The sequence below is a fragment of the Prionailurus bengalensis genome, chromosome D2 (genome assembly GCF_016509475.1).
Source record: "Prionailurus bengalensis isolate Pbe53 chromosome D2, Fcat_Pben_1.1_paternal_pri, whole genome shotgun sequence".
Taxonomy (NCBI): domain Eukaryota; kingdom Metazoa; phylum Chordata; class Mammalia; order Carnivora; family Felidae; genus Prionailurus; species Prionailurus bengalensis.
Genome location: NC_057351.1, coordinates 49,400,709 through 49,418,421, shown reverse-complemented (window position 1 = coordinate 49,418,421; position 17,713 = coordinate 49,400,709). Strand labels below are relative to the sequence as shown.

Genomic DNA, 17,713 nt, shown 5'->3' with positions numbered 1-17,713 from the left:
ACATGAGTAGTGACACCTTGAAATTAGGAAGAAGTTGCACATTCAGCAAGCCATGCTTAGAAACGGGCTATTCAGACTCTCTTACTGGTGGAATTTCCCACAAGACATATCTGAGGAGAACATCTGTGGTAAAGACGTCCCAATAACCATCATCAAAGGAAGACAGCTGTGATTAGGAGCAGATCCTCCCAGCAGTGCCGCTTCTACAGGGTGCATCTCGGACTCACCTCAGTCTTCTGCTCTAACTAATGTGCTTAATGGTGACAGTGAACTCCGACTGCCTACCATCTGCCAGGCACGGTGCCAAACACTTCAAATACAAAACTGCATTTAACCCTCACAACAACCTTAGGAAGTATGTGCTGTTGTTACTGTCCCTACAACACCGCTGAGGAAACAGGCTTAGAGAGGCTAAGTATGGTAACCTGCCAAGGTAGTCCTGTAAGGAAAGCAGAACCTGGTGAGAGGCAGCCCCCAGAGCTGCCTTTCCAGACACAGGCAGGTGCCGGTGCTCTCTGGCATCCCCTCCTCTGCTCAGGCCACTGCTCTCCAGGGCAGGACAAAGTGCCTTGGGGATGTCCCTAAGATAAGCAGTTGAGTGGAGGGGGTGTTAGGGAGGGCTTTCTTTTTTTCCACTCACTAAATCATACAATGTCAGATCTCAAGCCGTCTTCCAGAATGTCTACCTCAAACCCTTCGTTTCACATATAAGGAAACCCAGGTTCAAAGAAATGGAATGGCTAAAGGCCCAGCGGCAGCTCAGGACTTCCTCCCTGGGGCCTCACGCACAGCCCAGTACATGCTAGGATGCTCGGACACTTCTGGCGACCTGTCAGTCCTTAGCTCAGTGCCCACAAAGGCACTCATCGCCCCCTTTGGGCTCCCAGGACAGGGGTCCCCGACGGGACAGCGCTGCCATCCTCCGCTGAGTTCCTCCCTCTGGCGAAGTCAGCGATCCGCCAGAGTTGATACTCCTGTCCCTGCAGACGCTTGCTCCAGGAAAAACGGTTTTCTGCCTGAGCCACTCTCCTGGTCTCCACAAATCGTTTTTGGAGCTACACACACACATACTTGAAACAGATAATCGATTAATCAGTACCGTATGCCAGTTACTGAGCTTCCGGTGCCTGACACTGGGGGCGGGCGGGGGGGTGGGCGGGGCCAAGGCGGGGCTGTCGGGGTTGGGCGTGGTCGGTGTTGGGCGTGGGCGGGGCGGGGCTGGGCGGGAGCAAGCCGCAGCTCCATTTCCTCACGCGCGCCGGAAGTGGCGGTTGTCGGCGCAGAGGCGTGCGGTGTGCTGTGAGGTGGCTGCACCCCTGTGCGCCGGGCGCCGCCGGAGTATGCCCGCGGCCGGGGGGACGGCGGCTGGGCGGCGGTCGCCTTGCGAGGACTGAGGAGCGCGGTGAGTACCCGGCCCCACCCGGCCTTGCCTGCCCGCGCGGCTCTCGCGACTAGGGCCCGAGTGGTGCCGGGGCGCGGGCCGAGGGCTGTGGATCCCTCCTGTGCGGGTCGGGTCGCTTCTCCAACGAGCCCTCCGCGGGGGGCCCTTTCCGGGTGGGGTCGCCTCCTGGAGAAGCCCTCCGGAGACCGCTGCGGTGTCAGGAAAAGCCACAGTTTTTCGGAGCGGTTTGAGTTTTCTGTTGAGAACGATGCTGTCAGAGACCGTTGGTTTGGGTGTGTTTTATTTTTGTCACTTTTTTTTTTTTTAAAAAGCTCTAACTCACCCCCGCCTCTGGCTCTCTCAGTGCATAACTTTGCAGTCCGCTGTTACCCCTTTATTGCATTAAAGTAGTATTCTCCAGCTGCAGCCCCTCGCAGTTTCTGCCAGACACCAGGCGCCTTTAAAAGATGCACATTTGTGTCGGAATTAGTGGGGCCGCGGGGACTACAGGACAGGGAGCTTCTGGCATTTTCAGGCTGCATCTGGAAAATTGCACTATTGCTGAACAGCTTGCTGAGGAATCATTTGTAAAGGCAGTAGTGATGCTTTTATGATGACAGGAGGAAACATCGGTTATAAATCTTAAGCTTTTATCCTTCAGCCTGCTCTGGAGATTTATATGCAGTGTGTGGACGTTTAGCCTCATTGAAGGTTCTCAGGAGCTGGGCCTTCATTCCTGGTGGAATTCATGTTGTCTTTAAAGGTCGCATCAAAACGGTACTTCCAAACTTGGTGGGAAACCAAGTACTGTATGACTGAGAATGTTGACCTTCATTTTGTATTGTTATTCTGATACCATTTGTTTAAAACTGTCTTGTGACTAAAAGAATGTAAGAAGGATGTCGGGTGTCCAATATCTATGGCTTAGGACATTTGGACATCAGTACACACCGTTTTGGTTCCCAACGGTTCGGAAATTACATTTCTTTCTTAACTTTTTTATTGAGGTATAAAATACATACGGAGTCATCGAGTTCATAAATCTTTATTGTACAGCTCAGTGGATTTTTATAGATTTATTAACTTGTATAACCACAGGCTAGATCAAATTATACTTATAGAACGTTTCCATCATCCCAGGAGTTTCCCTCTGCTTTGTCCAAGTTTTACTGCTGCCCCCCCCTCCCCCCAGTCAATATTCTGATTTCTGTCATCAGCTCTTAGGTTTGTCTATTTTGGGCTCGATGTTAATGGATTCACGCAGAATGCTGAGCACGTTGCTTGTGAGATTCACCCATGATGTTCCATGTATCAGTCGTTCATTCTTTTTTTTATTGCTGTTTAATATTCCATTGTATGGCTATATGACTATTCTTTAGTTGATGGATATTTGTGTTTCCAATTTTTGTTATTATGTATTTTGGGGAATGCTATGGAACATTCTTGTAAGTGTTCTTGGTGAACACACACCTGTGTGCATTTCTGTCAGCTGTGGAGTAACTGTCATAAGGTAGGCAGAAAATTGTTTTAACCAACCTGGACTCTTTCTTTTCTTTTTCAATAGAATTTGTTATTTTAATTTATATAACGTTCAAGATTGGTAAAAAGCAAAACTATTATGAGTTCAAGACTTAAGTGATTCATTACCCTGTTGTTATTTATTTTTTGAATTGTACACCTCTGACAATCTTCTCCCAGACTGTCATTACTTATTTAATTATCTGTTAGAGAAGTCTGCTAGATAGAGCTGGTGTCCCTGAAGCTTATTGCATAACGCTTAGGTAAGAACAGTGTTACTCAAATTGATGGTTGTTAGGGGAAACGAAACACCAAAAGGATATGACTAAAAATGGATTGAAGAATCATGGGATTGCAAGTCAGTAAACTTTTAACATTGTTGTCATACTATACAAGTACTAGGTGTAAATGTAAAATTGAATTCTAGGGTTATTTACAAGTACGAATTTACTGTAGGAGTGCAGTGATTTCCATGTATACTGAGATGCTGATACATTTATATCAGAAACAAACATTTAAATCAGAGACATTCATATCAGGGGACAGACAACAGAAATCTGTGGCATGTGAGAGGTGCCCCAGACTGAACAAATAACAAGAACGAGACCTGAAGCAATGGAATTGATAGAAGAAATAGAAGAATACTTTAAAATTAATATTAGTATGCTCAGATTTGGGAGGGTACCATGCTTATTGAACAGGCTGCCCTGGAAACAAGCAATCAGTTCTTGAATAGTAAAACATAGAAAGAAGGAAAAATAGCTATGACATGGAAAATAGATCCAAAAGAGTCAATGCACATCTAACAGCAATTCCAGGAAGGAATAGAAATTAGAAGGGGAGAAATAACCACAGAGATTGTGAGGGCAGAAGTATCCAGGCAGTATCTTGGTCATCCAGAGCCAAACAGAAAAATGTTATCAGGAGACAAAGTACCAGCAAATGTAAATCAGCCCTTCCTTCTTACACCTTCCATTTCATCTGTGTTGTGGGGATGATCAGTAAGTATAACCTTTTCAGAGAGCTTGTAGAAAGATGTGGCACAGGTTGAGGGTTTCTGGCTGTGCTAACAACTCCTATTCCCCCATTCTCCTCCCCTCGCAATTGACAATAGATGCCAGATTTCCCATTCTTACCTTACAGTAGAATGGAAATAAAATACTATGTCAAGGAAAGAAAGGAAGGAAACAAAGAAATTTGTCTTAGTAGAAGTATCTGAGTTTATGAATGGATTAGACATACTGAGTGTCTTAAACGAGTGTTGATAGGCACGCCTAGATATATTCCAATGAAATTTATGAGCTTCATGGATAAATAAATATGCAGTCTCATAAGCTTCCAAAGAGAAATATATGGTTATCTATAAAGGAGTGAAAATCAGATGTGTGATCAGACTTCTAATTTGGGACGTGGTTATCTAACATAATATCTAATGTCTAATAGAACATAATATCTAACATAAATAGTGTTCATGAGACATATTTTAGACTCAAACTTCTCACCAACCAACCTGTCATTCAAAGTGAGAGCATAATTGGAGCACCTGGGTGACTCAGTTGAGTGTCCAACTTTTGATTTTGGCTCAGGTCATGATCTCAGTTTCTCGAGTTCAGGCCCCATGTTGGGTTCTGTGCTAACAACACAGAGCCTGCTTGAGATTCTCCCCACCCTCTCTCTCTGCCCCTCCCCCCACCCACTTGCATTTTCTCTGTCTCTCAAAGAAATTAAAAAAAAAAAAAAAGGTGGGAGCAAAATAAAGTCATTTTCACCCATACCCACTAGGAATACCCCAAGATGTACTCTATCAAGTGAAAAATTAATCCAAGAAAAATAGATATGGAATTCAAGAAACAGTGACCAAAGAAAATAGTATAACTTATTTCTTAACTCCAAGACATTGATAACGATAAGCTAAGAACTATAATGGAATGCCAAGGAAGGATTAATGGACCAGAGTAGTTATAGTTTAAAGTCTGTAAACTGGAGCAAATATTTAACATAATTTTAAAAGTTCATTGGGAAGGTGAGATATAGATAAAGCCATGCTGAAAGGCTTATCCTGAGCAAGGAAAGGCTATAGAAACTGACCAATTACATGCTGAAATGAATACTTTAAGGAATTTTAACCTAGCAGTCCTGTTTTCAGAGATTTATCCTGTGGGTGAAATAATACGTGGGAGGTCATGTATATATAAGGCTGTTTATGCTGGGATGTTTAATAGTGGCAGTAGGTTTGGAAGGATACACAAAAACTGAAGAAGGGACCTGGGCCTCTGAGATAGAAGGCAGAGGTTTCACTGTATGACCTTATATCATGTTTAACTTTTTTCTCACATGTATTTATTTTGTAGAATTTTAGAAATAGAAAAAAATTCTAGGAGTGTATACAAATGTAAAGGTTTGGAGCACAAGTTGCCAAATGTGACTGGGAACCTATTTTAGCATTACCTGTGACATAAGAGTGACTTTTATATTTTTAAGTGCTTGGGGGGGAAAAAACCTAAAAGAAGAGTATTTTGTGACATGAAAATTATAGGAAGTTCACATTTCAGTATCCGTTGGAATACAACTATGCTCATTCATTTGCACATTTTCTGTGGCTGCTTTTGTGCTGCAAGGCAGAGGTACTACATGGCCCTTTACCTGAAATGTTTGTTAATCCCTGGTTTAGAGCCAGAAATAGACCTCCATATGTATAAGGAATTGTGCTTATGATAAAAGTGAAATTTCAAATGAGTGACAAGAGCATGGATTGTTTAATAAATGATAAGAAATGGTTATTTGAGAAAATAAGTTTTATATTAGGATTATTTCCAGTACAGAAGCTAAAATCGAGAAGTCATGCAGGAAAAGACTGATAGATTTGACTCCATTAACAACAGCAACAAAAGAAAACTTCGCACAAGGGAAATAACACCCAACACTTACTGAGCACTTAATGCTTGCTTGTCATGTTTTACTTGACTGTTACAATAACCCTGCAAGTAGGTTCTATAATTATTCCCACTTAACAGATGAGAAAACTGAAGCTTGTAGAGATTGAAGAATTTATCTATAATAAAGAATTAGAAAGGGATAGAGCAGATGTATGAATTTAGGCCACCTGGCTCCCAAACCTATTGTGCAGACAAGATATTACTTTATAGGTATTATCTATGTCAACACATCTAGATCTACCTCATTCCTTTTAAATGCTCTGTTGTATAAATGTCTGCAGTTTAGTTATCCTCTCTTATTCATAGACTTTAAGTTACTTTTATTTTGCTGTTATATGTAGCAGTAGTAAACATCTTATGCATGTGACTATATGCTAGTATTTCTGTAGTATGAAGTCTTAAAAATCTTAAAAGTGGAATTGTGAATTGCTGGATTAAAAGGCGTAAGTCAAATTTGTCCTTCCAAATATAAGGTGTGTGTGTGTGTGTGTCTATTTTTAATTTATCTTTAATCAAAGGAATTGAAACATCTTGGAAGGAACCTTGGCCATCCAAACACTTTTATAGATGAAGGCCATATAGGTTAAGTATTATGTCCAAGATTACACAGCTATTAAGTAGCTATTACACTTGACTTTTTGAGTTGTTTTTACTGTGCCACAGGCTGCTTTTGGCACATTCTTCTATTTTACCTGTAATGATAGCATTAGTATTGCTGCCATTTGTTTTGCTGAAATCTGGGTACCTTGAGTATAGTTTTCCCCAGAAACACTTGTCAGAATGATTATTCTGGTATTATTTGTTCTTAGCACCCAATACAGTGTCTGTCTTAGTCAGTTTGGGTAGCTATAACAAAGTACCATAGACTGGCTTAATTTATTTTTCTTAATCTGAGATCAGGGTACCAGTTATAGTTGAGTTCTGGTGAGGGCCCTCTTCTGGGTTATGGACTGCCAACTTGTTTCTTCAGATGGCAGAAAGAGGGCTACATTAATTGCTCTTTGGGATCTCTTTTATAAGAGCACTAATCCCATTAAAGAGGGCTGTACCCTCATGACCTCTAGTTAACCTCCCAAAGGCCTTTTACCCCCTTATAAGTAACACATTGGGGGTTAGGATTTCAACATAAGATTGTCTGAGAGAAACATTCAGTCCTTTGCAGTGCCTAACACACAATAGGTACTCAAATATTTTTTTTAACGTGTTTATTAATTTTTGAGTGACAGAGACAGACATTCATTTTTAACAGACATTTTTGAGTTAGACAGAACACTAACAGCAGAAGGGCAGAGAGAGAGAGAGAGACACACAGAATCCAAAGCAGGCTCCGAGCTGTCAGCACAGAGCCTGACACGGGGCTTGAACCCACAAACCATGAGCTCATGACCTGAGCTGAAGTCGGACACTTAACTGATTGAGTCACCCAGGCACCCTGGTACTCAAATATTTGTTGAATGAGCACTACCTTCTGGTGATCAGTACTTTTATTTCTAAATACAAACCACTTATTCATTGACATGTTAAAGAATCCGTGTATCACCATAACTCATAAATTGCTCAAGAAATAAAAGATTCTAATTCCTTCCCTTACAAATATTTATACTTCATAATGTTTTGTTTTTTTCTTTTTTTTTTTTTAATTTTTTTTTTCAACGTTTATTTATTTTTGGGACAGAGAGAGACAGAGCATGAACGGGGGAGGGGCAGAGAGAGAGGGAGACACAGAATCAGAAACAGGCTCCAGGCTCTGAGCCATCAGCCCAGAGCCTGACGCGGGGCTCGAACTCACGGACCACGAGATGGTGACCTGGCTGAAGTCGGACGCTTAACCGACTGCGCCACCCAGGCGCCCCTAGTTTGTTTTTTTCTGACAGTGCTTATGTTTTCCAAATAATGTTTTGGCTTTTTGTTATGTAAAAAATGAACTAAAAATTATAAATTTAGTTTTTGAAGACTTTAGTAAGACATTATACAGAAATTCAGGAAGATTATACAGAATAGAACTTTTTAAAAAATTTTTATTTAAAGCCAAATTAACATACAGTGTAATAATGGTTTCAGGAGTAGAATTTAGTGATTCATCCCCTACATATAACACCCAGTGCTCATCCCAACAAATGCCCTCCTTAATGCCCATCACCCATTTAGCCCAATCCCCCATCCAACAAACACGCTTCTAGCAGCCCTCAATTTGTTCTCTGTATTAAAGAGTCTCTTATGGTTCGCCTCCCTCTCTGTTTTTATCTTCAGAATTGAGAATTTTTAATTATTTTTATGTTAATTTATTTTTTTGAGAGAGAGCAAGCTGGGGGAGGGCAGAGAGAGAAATCCCAAGCAGGCTCCATTCTGTCAGCACAGAACCCAACATGGGGCTCAAACCCACGAACTGTGAGTTTGTGACCTGAGCCAAAACCAAGACTTGGAAACTTAACCAACTGATCCATCCAGGCACCCCCAGAATAGAACTTTTAAAGTAAATAGATTCAAATGAATTGTTTGTATTTTGCAAAAGGCAATAGGTTATTCTATTCTAAATAGGCAATAGGTTATTCTATTGCAACATTACAGTGTAAGTATCATGGAAATTATGTATGAAATATGTATTAGTACTACAAAATTATAGAATCAAAAGACTGAGTAGAAATTGCTTAAAGGCCATAGTGTTATGTAGGGATCAGTGCCACAGAATGAACTATGTTTAGCAATCTTTTGTCTCAGAATCATAAGGCGAATAGAAAGATGTAATGAGACCTTGAAGGTAACTTTTGGAGGTACTTTTTTTGGAGAGCAGGTTTTGCTTATTTTTGTTTTTGTTTTTTTGTTGTTGTTGTGTTTTTTTAAGATTTTTAATTTTTTAAGTAATCTCTACACCCAACGTGGGGCTCAAACTTACAACCCTGAAACCAAGAGTTGCATGCTCCACTGACTGAGCCAGCCAGGCGCCCCTCTTATTTTTGTTAAGTCCAAGCTGGTAGTCAGCAAACCTTCATGCTTGTCTTCTTAATGAACAAAATGGAGTTTTCTTAAAAATGCCTCTTTGATGCTACTACTCAAACTAAATCTGATTTTTTTTAAAATAGCTTCACTGAGGTATAATTGACATATGATAAACTATGCATATTTAAAGTATACAATTTGATAATTTGAACATATGTATATACCTGTGAAATCATCACAAGTCAAAATGATAGAACATATGTCACTCCCAAAAGTTTCCTTGTGCTCTTTTATAATTGCTTACTATTACCACTTCCCCAACCCACCCCTGGTCCCAGTAATCACTGATTCATCTGCTCTCTGTCACTACAAATTACCTTACATTTTCTAGAATTGTATATAAATAGAATATACACTCTCATTGTTGAGCTTCTGTCACTGAGAATAATTACTGAGATTCACCGGTGATGATACATGTATCAGTATGGCTCTACCACAGTTTGTTTACCCATTCACTTGTTGATAAACATTTGAGTTGTTTCTAGTTTTTGGTTGTTACATATAAAACTGCCGTGAGCATTTGTGTATAAATCTTTGTATGAACATATATGCTTTCATTTCTCTCAGATAAATATCTAAGAATGAAAAGACGCAATCATGATAGGCTTATGTTTAACTTGTTAGGAAACTGTGTAAAACCGTCTTACATTCCTACCAGCAGTATATGAAAGTTCTGGTTCCTCCACATTGTCACCAGCACAACAGTCTTTTTAATTTTAGCCATTCTAAAATTAGCCATTCTATGTAATGGTATCTCATCGTGGTTTGAGTTTGCATTTCCCTAGTGACTAAGGGTGTTGAACATTTTTTTCATGTTCTTATATAAAGTGTTTGCTCAAATATTTTGCCAAGTTTTAATTGAGTTGTGTTTGTTTTGTTATTACTGCATTTTGATAGTGGTTAAGTATGTATTCTGAACGCAAGTCCTTTGTCAGAAATATGCTTTGCACCTATTTTCTTCAGATCAGTGACTTGTCTTTTCATTCTCTTAACAGCATCTTCCAAAGAGCACAAATTAACATATTTTGACAAAGTCCAGTTTTTCAGTTATGCTATTACTGTTTTATCAAAGAAATCTTTGCATAATAACTTAAGGTGACAAAGATTTCCTCCTGTGCTTCTACTTTTATAGTTTTGGGTTTTTCATTCATCTGTAATTCATTTTGAATTATATCCTAGTGGATGTGAAGTAGTTATCTCATTGTAGTTTTGATATGTGTTTCCCTATTGGCTAATAATGTTGAGCCATCTTCTCATGTGTTTATAGGCCATTCTTAATCTTTTTAGAGAAATGTCTAGTTAGATCTTTTGCCCATTGTGTTATTTATCCTTTTGATATTGAGTGATAAGAGTTCTTTACATATTCTAGACACAGACCCCTATCAGGTATATGATTTACAAATATTTTCTGCCATTCTGTAATTGTCTTTTCACTTTCTCAGTGGTATCCTTTGCAGTACAAAAGTTTTTAATTTTAATGAGGTCCAATTTATTTGTTTTGTCTTTGCTCTTTTGGTGTCATATCTAACAAATCATTGCCTAAAAGCCACAGAGATTTATACTTAGGTTTTCTAAGAGCTTTATGTTTTTAACTCTTACATTTAGATATCTGACCCACTTGGAGTTAATTTTTGAATATAGTGTGAGGTAGGAGCCCAGTTTCATTCTTTTACATGTGAATATCCAGTTGTCCTAGCACCATTTATTGAAAAGACTTCTTTCTGCATTGAATTACCTTTCCACCTTGTTGAAATCAATTAATGTGGTTTATTTCTGGACCCTAAATTCTATTGATTTATATGTCTATGCCTGTGCTAGTACCACACTATCTAGAAGTAAGTTTTGAAATGGGGAAGTGTGAGTCCTCCAGTTTCGCTCTTCTTTCTCTAGACTGTTTTGGCTATCCTGGGTTCCTTGAATTTCTATGTGAATTCTAGGATTAGCTTGTCAATTTCTGTAAAGTCAGCTGGATTCTGAAGAGGATCATGTTGAATCTGTAAATCAATTTGGAGAATATTGCTGTCTTAATAACATTAGGTCTTCCCATCCATGAGCATAGGTGCCTTTCCATTTATTTAAATCTTCTTTAATTTCTTTCAACAATGTTTTGTAGTTTTCAGAACACAAGTCTTATACTTGTTAAAATTATTCCTGAATATTTTATTCTTTTTGGTATATATCAGATTGTTTTCTTAATTTCATTTTCAAATTTTCAGTGCTGGTATATAGAAATACAATTGATTTTTATGTATTGATCTTGTATCCTGCAAACTGACTAAACTTATTTATTAGTTATAATAGATTTTTAGTGAATTCCTTAAGATTTTCTATATACATGATCATATCATGTGCAATCTTTTCCAATCTAGATGTCATTTTATTTCATTTTCTTGCATAACTGCCCTGGCTAGAACCTGTTCCAGTACTGTGTTAAAAAGAAGTGATGAGAGCAAACATCCTTGTCTTATTCCTGATCGTAGAGGGAAGCATGTAGTCTTTCATTAAATGTGAAGTTAGCTGTGTGTTAGCTTTTTTGTATCTGCCCTTTATCAGGTCGAGGAAGTTTCCTTATATTCTTAGTTTGTTAAGTAGTTTTATCAGAGGTGCAGGATTTTATCAAATGCTTTTTCTTTGTCTATTGACATGATTGTGCGGGGTTTGTCCTTTATTGATATGGTATATTAAATTAATTGACTTTTAGATGGTAAACCAATCTTGCATTTCTGTGATAAATCTCCCTTGGTCATGTTATATAATACTTTTTAATGTGTTGATGGATTCAGAGTACTAAAGTTTGGTTGAGGATTTTTGTGTCTCTATCATTAAGGAATATTGGCATCTAGTTTTGATGTCTTTATATGATTTTGGTATCAAAGTAATACTGGTCTTATAGAATGCTTTGGAAAGTGTGTTTTATTTTTTGGAACAGTTTGTGAAGAATTGGTATTAATTCTTACAAATGGTTGGTAGAATCCGCTATTGAAGACATCTGTGCCTGGACTTTTCTTTGTGGGTAGTCTTTGATTATTAATTTGGTCTCATAGGTCTGTTAATATTTACTATTTCTTCCTAAGTCAGATTCAGTGGTTTGTGTCTTTATATTTTAAAGGGATTTAAATAATTTGAAACTTATATCCATGTTGTTAACATTTCTACTTTCTTCATGCTTTGTATAGATTCATATTTCCATCTGGTATTATTTTACTTCTGCCTAAAGGACTTGTAGTGCAGGTCTGATGGGGATGAATTCTTTTAGCTTTTTAATGTCTAAAGAATTACTGGCCTTTGTTCTTGACAGATACTTTTTGTGTGTATAGAATTGTAGGTTGACATATTTTTCCTTTCAGTTCTTTAAAGATAATGCTCCACTCCCTTTGTTTCTTGTATGTGGTGTGTGTTTTTTTTCTGGCCACTTTCAGGATTTTCTATTTATCATAGAATTTGAGCAATTTGATTATCGTGTGCCTGGCTTTAGTTTTCTTTATGGCTTTTGTGTTTGGTAATCGTTGAGCTTCTTGGATCTGTGTTAATAGTTTTCATCAAATTTGGAAAACTTTCAGTTTTATTTCTTTAAATATTTCTCCTCACCCCCCTCTCACTTCTTTAGAGACTCTAATTACATATATACTAGACTGCTTGAAGCTGTCACACAGCTTTCTGGGTGCTCTGTTAATGCTTTTCATTCTCTTTTCCTTCTGTATTTTGCATAATTTCTATTACAGTGTCTATAATTTGTTAATATTTTGCACTGAAATATCTACCACTAATTCCATTCAATGTATTTTTCATCTCAGACATTGAAGTTTTTATCTCCTAAAGTTCAGTTTGGATGTTTTTATGTCCTTTGTGTCTCTGTTTAGTTTTTTGAACATGAGTATCTTTTTAAATACAGTTGCAACCATTTTAATATCCTTTTCTCTTTTTTATAATGCTTATTTATTTATTTTGAGAGAGAGAGCAAGCTTGTGCATGAGCAGGGGAGGGGCAGATTGCAAGCAGGCTTCATATCAGCACAGAGCCTGATGCAGGGGCTCAATCCCATGACTGGGAGATTATGACCAGAGCTGAAACCTACTAGAGTTTTAGTAATAATAATGACTCTATTATTGTCAATTTCAGTAATAATAATAACTCTATTATTGTCAATAGAGTTAGACACTCAACCAACTGAGCCACCCAGGTGCTCCCTAACGTTCTTTTCTATAAATTCTGGCATCCGTCATTTTTTTTTAAATTATTTATTTATTTAATTTACATCCAAATTAGTTACCATATAGTGCAATAATGATTTCAGGAGTAGAATCCAGTGATTCATCCCCTACATATAACACCCAGTGCTCATCCCAGCAAGTGTCCTCCCTAATGCCCCTTGCCCATTTAGCCCATCCCGCCACTCCAAATCCCTCCAGCAACCCTCAGTTAGTTCTCTACATGTAAGAGTCTCTCGTGTTTGGGCTGCCTGGGTGGCCCAGTCGGTTCAGCTTCCGACTTCAGCTCAGGTCATGATCTCGTAGTTCATGAGTTCAAACCCCATATCAGGCTCTGTGGTGCCAGCTCAGAGCTTGGAGCCTGCTTCGAATTCTGTGTCTCCCTCTCTCTCTGCCCCTCCTCACATTCTGTCTCTCTGTCTCACAAAAATAAAAACATTAAAAATAAAAAAAATAAACATTAAAAAAAAAAAGTGTCTCTTATGTTTTGTCCCCCACCCCCGTTTTTATATTATTTTTGCTTCTCTTCCCTTATGTTCATCTGTTTTGTATCTTAAATTCCACATATGAGTTAAGTCATATGATATTTGTTTTTCTCTAATTTTGCTTGGCATAATACACTCTAGTTCCATCCACTTTGTTGCAAATGGCAAGATTTCATTCTTTTTGATTGCTGAGTAATACTTCATTGTATATATGTACCACATCTTCTTTATCTAATCATCTATCGATGGACATTTGGGCTCTTTCCATACTTTGATTATTGTCAGTAGCGCTGGCTATAGACATTGGGGTAGCATCTGTCCGTTCTAAAACATTTTCAATCATTGATTATTCTCATTATGGGTTATATTTTTTTTTTCTGTGTATGCCTGATCATTTTTGTTTGGATGTCAGACATTGTGAATTTTATTTTGCTAGGTGCTAGATATTTTTATATTCCTATAAATATTTTTGAGGTTTGTTGTACAGTTACTTGAAAACAATTTGATCCTTTCAGGTCTTGCTTTTAAGATTTGTTAGGCAAGACCAGAGCCATGTTTAGTCTAGAGTTAGTTTTTTCCCATGACTGAGGCAAGACCTTTTTGAGTACTCTACCCAATGTCCCATGTATTTTGAGGTTTTCCAGTCTGTCTGGTGGGAACATGCACATTATTCCTGGCCCAGTATGAATGCTGAGATCTGTGTCCTCTAATTTTTTTTTTTTTTTTTTTTTAGCTTCAGTTAGTTTCTTTTATATGCCTGCACTGGTCAGTGCCCTGCTGAATACCCAAAGGGTGTCCTCCTCAGATCTCTGGAGTTCTCTCTCTGTGCAACTCTCTCTTCTGGTACTATATCCTTTCACGCTAGCAGCCTTGGTCTTCTCAGCCTGTTGGCTCCCTCTCATCAACTCAACAAGTCAACTGGTCCCTGCTTAGAGGGGACTCCCTGTGTTATGACCTGGAAACTAAGGCAGTAAGCTGGGCAATCGTTTATTTTTTGTTTCTCCAAGGATCACTGCCCTTTGTTACCCAGTGTTCAGTATCTTGAAAAACATTGTTTTATATTGGGAGGGGCGGGTTCTGGATTTTATTGGTTGATTTTTTATTGTCCCAAGTACAAGAGTAAATCTGTCCTTGTTGTTTCATCTAGGAAGTCTCTTTAATGTGTTTTTAAAGAATAAGAATTGATGGCTCCTAAGGTTTCTTTTTAACCCTGAGATTTTTTATTTTGTATTACATACTTTGAACAGCTCATTTTCCTATCTCCATAGTGTCCATTCTCTCCTCACAACATTTAACTGTTTGCTGTTTGTTCATAGAAGGTTGCTTGGGATTAACTCTGGGTTATGAATGAACCTTGTTTATGATATAAACACATAGAATGAGGGCAGTCAAGCTGTAACAGCCGAAAAATGGATGTTTTCTCCAACATACTTAACATATTTAAAGTTTTTATAATCTAGTTGAGAGTTTGGCTAAAGAGTTTCCTTCACAGACTAGGCAAGTAAGACTTTAATTTGGTATCTTTTATTTTTAACCACAGAGCTATGCAAATAACATTTATATTCTAAAGTAATTACAGCAACTTTTCTTTCATTTCAACTGTAAGAGATTTAACTGTAAATAGGCATGTAAGATATCTCAAAACCTGTATTTTGTTTGAAGGGGGGAAAGACCTTGGTTTTTTAATGCTACCATGTAATAGTTTTATAGAACCTTTATTTAAACCTTTCATTTCTGCATTTATTGTTCTTAGCCAAAATAAAGATAATATCAACATTATTTTATTTTTTTGTTTTATTATTATTATTATTTTTAATTTACATCCACATTTTTTAGCATATAGTGCAATAATGATTTCAGGAGTAGAATCCAGTGATTCATCCCTACATATAACACCCAGTGCTCGTCCCAACAAGTGTCCTCCCTAATGCCCCTTGCCCATTTAGCTCATCCCCTCACCCAGAATCCCTCCAGCAACCCTCAGTTTGTTCTCTGTATTTAAGAGTCTCAGGTTTTGTCCCCCTCCCTGTTTTTATATTATTTTTGCTTCCCTTCCCTTATGTTCATCTGTTTTGTATCTTAAATTCCACATATGCATGAAGTCCTATGATATTTGTCTTTCTGTGACTGACTAATATCATTTAGCATACATAATACACTCTAGTTCCATCCACATTGTTGCAAATGGCAACATTTCATTCTTTTTGATTGCCGACTGATACTCCATTGTGTGTGTGTGTACATACATACATACATACATACATATACACACCACATCTGTATCCATTCATCAGTCAGTGCACATTTACTTTCTCCATACTTTGGCTATAATTAATCAACATTATTTTAAAAGTTGGCATAGGAAATGTATAAAAATACTTTTTTAATCAGTATTGTCCAGGGTTTTTGGACCACAACCCTCTTATAAATATATTTTGTGTGTAGATCTCATACATATACATAATTGTAATAAAAAACTTACTGCTATATGTGGTATACACTGATAGTTCCTGTTCAATTTCAGTGAAAAGTAAACCTTTAGAAGTGACCCTTGTAATGGATCACATCTCACAGTTTCAAATACAATGCTATATAAAGAAGAAAGCTATGAGGTACCATATTAATAAAAGATAGACATACTTCGACTACATGCTTTTAGTTCTATTAATCAAATTTCATTTCAAAACAGTTTGAGTATACTATATTTAGTTAAATCATATCTGGTGTTTTTGCAGCATCTTTGCCACAAGCATTTTTCCTGCATAGCTAATTGGCCATAAAGCAACTTCACCATAAAAGATAAAATCATGAAAAATAAAAAAGGGGCATTTATTAAAAAGGACAGAGTGAAAAATGAAAAATGAATAACAAAATTTTAAAAACTATTGTAAAATACAAAATATTTGAATATATTTAAAATGTGTGTAGATTTATGGCAGTGTTGTGCAAATAACTGATTTTATTTTGTGAATTGTACCTAAACACTTGTCTTCAAAGTCTTTTTTTCATAGTATTACACTTTTTTTTTTTTGCTTGTTGATCCATGTCCGTGTTCAGCATTGCACTTTATTTTTTCATGAAAAATTTTTCCTTCATTAAAGAGAGGCATCAGTTTCCAAATACTAGGATACATATTTGTAACTTAGCTTTGTATTGTATTGTAAAATCCTTCTACACTGTTGTTTGTTTTTGTCATATTGTCAGATGTCCATTGATAGACATTCCAAAGTTCTGTGGGAAGGGTGGTTTCAAAATTCCACCACTGGATAGAATATTATGGGGGCTAAGATTTATATAATATAAAAATGGGAGTACTACGGTCAATGGAGAAATGAAACCAAGCTGTCGTCTAGTTGATAAAACCAAGAAACTGTCAGCCAGTTATTTTTTTTAATCTTTGACAGCAAAATTGCCTTATGACCTTATTAGTTATTCAGCAAAAATGCTTGTGGGAAAGATGCTTATAGCAAAACTACCTAGAATGTGTTAAATATGTATAACTTTATTAATAACTTATGTAAGATTGTGGCTCTACATTTTCAGTTTTAGTCTTTTCCCTAATAAGCAGGCTAGTAATAACTTATAAGTAGTTAAAAGAGATACCTCTGAATTTTATCTTTTAAGTAATGATATTCAAGCTAAGAACTATGGTTTTGAGACGTGGTAAAGTCCTAGAACTAATATTAGCTTTGCATCCTTATTTTTTAATTAGATACCTTTCTTAAAATAATTTTTTTAATGTTTATTTATTTATTATAGAGAGAGGGAGAGCACAAGCGGGGGAGGCGGAGAGAGGGAGACACAGAATCTGAAGCAGGCTCCAGGCTCCAAGCTGTCTGCGCAGAGCCTGACGCAGGGCTTGAACTCATAAACTATAAGGTCATGACTTGAGCTGAAGTCAGACTTTCAACTGACTGAGCCACCCAGGCACCCCTAGATACTTTTATTTATACGAAGTTTTTTTCCTGTTTTTTTCTACATCACTTAAAATAAGATTTATAATCAATAAAAGAGATGCCATCATAGTAAAACTTCCTAGTAGTAAATTAAAATTTTCATGATACTTGGTTATCATTTGGTTAACGTAAGTAATAAATGGCTAAGGGTGATTACCATTATTTGTGGTCTACTGGCCATAAGAAGTTTGAATCTATCCTACATTTTTATACAGATATGTTCCACACACAT

General features: G+C 37.4%; 1 protein-coding gene across 6 annotated transcripts in view; it reads left to right on the top strand.

Annotated features, from left to right (window-relative positions):
• Positions 1 to 1,245: 1,245 nt before the first annotated feature.
• CSGALNACT2 (chondroitin sulfate N-acetylgalactosaminyltransferase 2) overlaps positions 1,246 to 17,713 on the top strand; it is a 46,532-nt gene continuing 30,064 nt past the window's right edge. For 4 of the 6 annotated variants that reach the window (XM_043596931.1, XM_043596930.1, XM_043596932.1 and 1 more), the window contains exon 1: positions 1,246 to 1,402. The gene's annotated coding sequence lies outside the window, so the exon portion shown is untranslated. The remainder of the gene's footprint in view (positions 1,403 to 17,713) is intronic. The other 2 variants (XM_043596929.1, XM_043596928.1) reach the window with 1 other exon arrangement.